Source organism: Schistocerca nitens, chromosome 7, assembly GCF_023898315.1.
Source record: "Schistocerca nitens isolate TAMUIC-IGC-003100 chromosome 7, iqSchNite1.1, whole genome shotgun sequence".
In the NCBI taxonomy this organism is placed as follows: domain Eukaryota; kingdom Metazoa; phylum Arthropoda; class Insecta; order Orthoptera; family Acrididae; genus Schistocerca; species Schistocerca nitens.
This window is the reverse complement of record NC_064620.1, coordinates 477,778,097-477,781,622: the sequence shown is the minus strand read 5'-3', so window position 1 is coordinate 477,781,622 and position 3,526 is coordinate 477,778,097.

Genomic DNA, 3,526 nt, shown 5'->3' with positions numbered 1-3,526 from the left:
CTTAAGTGTACATCATGAAAACAAAACCTATTTATGTTTGTTTGCCTCTACGTGGCATTTTACTGCAGTGCTGAACACAAACTAATGAAGCTGTTGTTGATAATGAACTGCTCGCTGTGTGCAACTGCGGCAGAGTTATGTTAACACGACTGGGAAACGGCCACAAGGCATATAAGTAGTAAACACCTTCCAGTATGCGGTCTCTAACTGGATACTAAAGGAATTGCCTACGTCAATTAGGTCTGGTGTCGAAGAGTACGTTTTACGATAGTATTCGAAACTTTTGTTGAGGAATGTATGTAAACGATTTGACGGATAGGGTGAGCAGCAATCTGCGACTGTTTGCTGACGACGCTGTAGTGTACCGGAGAGAGTAGCCGGTAAGGGCTTGCATGAGGATGATTTGCACAGAATTTCTGTTTGGGGCGATGAATGGCAGCTTTCTCTACATGGGGAAAAATGAGTAGGAAAAACAATCCTATAATGCTCGAATACAGGTTTAGAGAACTGATCCTTTACACGGTCAAGTCGATTAAATATCTGGGTGTAACATTGCAAATCGACATGAAATGAAAGGAGTACGTAAGATCTTTAGTATGAAAGGCGAATGTTCGACTTCGCTTTGCTCTGAGAAGTCTACGGAAGTCTAGCTCATCCATTAAGGAGACCCCATAGAGAACACTTGTGGAGACGTTCTTGAGTACTGCTAGGGGGTTTAGGATCCTCACCAAATCGGTTGCTTTACTCTGAGAAGTCTACGGAAGTCTAGCTCATCCATTAAGGAGTTTGCGTAGAGAACACTTGTGGAGCCATTCTCTAGTACTGCTAGAGGGTTTAGGATCCTCACCAGGTCGGATTAAAGGAACACAACGAAGCAGTTGAGAAGCATGATGATAAATTCATTGTTAGTAGGTTCGACTAACATATGTGTACTAAGAAAATTCAACGTGAGCTCATATAGGAATCCCTGGAGGGAAGGAGACGTCCTTCTTTCGAAACTCAGTCGACAGTTGATAGGAATCGCCATTTGCGGCAGATTGCCTAACAAATTTCGTGCCTCCAACACACATCTCACATAGTGAATGTGTATTCCCTTGTTTCATTAACGGCTGGAACAGGAAAGGAAATGACTAACAGTAGTATGAGTACCATCCGTTGTCTATAGATGTAGAGCACAAGTTTGGGGTACCATGATGGTGTAAAGAGACATTACATACTTCCAGATAAACTGAACAGAGTCGTGTGCAACATCCTTTCCCACAGTTCTTAGATCTGCCGATAATAATTCGCAAGCCTATGCAGTTTCAGCGGAAGTTGGAGCAGGCATATTTTTAACTCATTGTTAGCAACCGCATTGATGTACAGCTAAGATTACAATGCATTGGCCTGGATGGTTGTGTTCCGTCTCGATCGTCGTACACAATCCCATTTGACTGTTTCTGAGGACATGTGAAGTGTTTTAGGTCGGCACAGTCATGAGCCTGGTTTCCAAGAATGTTGCAACTGCGAAACGAGAACGCCAAACACCCGAGATACTTGAAAGTGTAACACAGTCGGTGGTATGTCGCTTTACATGCTTTCTCAGTCATAGTGGACGAAAGATTAAATAATACATGTAAGGAAACAGTTCCGCATAGGTTACATACTGTGCTGTACACTCACAGAACAGCCTGAATACACTGTGATAGAATTGTTGGATGTCAGGTCCGCCAGTTATGCAATACACCGTTTTTTCCAAGTTCCCAAACATGTTTCAACCCCCCTGTGCCATCATCAGTGGGTTTCTGTTTCATTTAATCTGTAATGTGAACATTTTTACGAAATAATTACAAAATTATGTGGATATTTAGCTCAAACAACAATTCGTTTCTTTTTGTTAATACCTTTATACTCGGTTTGCATGGTTTTTCAGGACCACTTTTAGCTTGTCATCTGCAACCAGACAATGTTGAGGAGAATTTTTGTTGGGAGTTCACCTACTATTTTATGCTCTAAACGCAATTTAGTTTTTCGCGATATTTCGCGCCTATTTTCGTTTTTACTTACGTTATTGTGTGGCAAGCCCTTTTATTCTCAGCATCATGGTGAAGTGTTGTAAAACACACGTAAATATAACTCTTATTTTCACTAATAAGGTCGTAAGAGCACTTTGCACTTCACCAAAACACACTGTAATTGTGGTTATCGTGTGTCCCAGCCCAGTTCACCAATGAGTTTGCCACCAAATTTGAATTTTGTTTATCTTTATCTTTATGTGTGTGTGTGTGTGTGTGTGTGTGTGTGTTCTGTAAGCTTCTTACCTGTTTGTGTTTGTCTTTTACATGGTGTTCCTTTTGTGTCTAAAATGGTGAGTCTCTGCAGAGTGTAGTGTATCCATTTATCATATGTGTGTGTGTGTGTGTGTGTGTGTGTGTGTGTATGTGCACAGGTTTGTGTGTGTGTGTGTGTGTGTGTGTGTGTGTGCGTGTGTGTGCGTAGACTTTTTAACTGTTTGTGTTGTCTTTTTTGTAAAGTTCCTTTAATGTGTTAAATAGTGCCTTGCAGAGTGTAGTGTGTTCATTTATGACCTGTTTTCCTTCTGCTATTGATTTCTGTATGTGGAAGTACTCCTCAACGGTCAGTTTGCTGTATAGGCTGTGGCTGGATTTTAGTATTCTTAAGTCTGTTTCTATTGTAGTTGGATGGTGATTGTGGGCTATTAGGTGGTCCGAAAATGTGCTGTGGGAGCTGTTGCTTTTTAAATCTCTGAGATGTTCTGAATATCGGGTTCTGAGGTTTCTGCATGTCTGTCCTATGTACACTGACTGGCAAGTGTTGCATGTGAGTTCATATATTCCTGATCTGTTACATTTACCCGCGGGTGTTTCTTGTGTTCTGATCGTTTTCTGTATTGTGTTCTCTGTCCTCTATCCTATTTAGAGTCCTTGTTTCTTAAATATGTTGCCTATTCTGTGAACAACCTTGTTATTGTAGGTGAGTATGTGCCATTTCGTTTAGTGCGTGTGTTGTTGTTCTGTTGTGTCTTGTGCGTGGTCATTGTTTGTGTTTTGTGTTGTTCTGTGTTGGGTGAGGACTTGTGTGTGTGTGTGTGTGTGTGTGTGTGTGGTATGTTCATTGTTGTACTGTTTACATAGTTTTTGATTTAATTTGTCTATCATATGAGTGTCATAACCATTTTCTACTGCAATTTGTTTTATTGTGTTGAGTTCTTGTCTGTAGTTCTGTTTGTTCATAGGTGTTCTGTTTAATCTATGGAGTATGAATCTGAAGTCTGCTTGCTTATGTGTCATTGGGTGGTTCGATAGGCTGTGAACGGTGGTGCTTGTGGTTGGTGGTTTCTTGAATATTGTGAAGCTGTGTGTGTTGTTTGTTTTATGTATGATGAGATCTAGAAAATGTATTCTGTTGTTAGTTTCTGTTTCTTATGTGCAGTTAATTTTTGGGTGCAGGTTGTTTGTTTCACGGTGTAGCTTTTCTATGTCTGTATGTGGTTCATCAGTCATGCATATTATCTCATCAACATAAC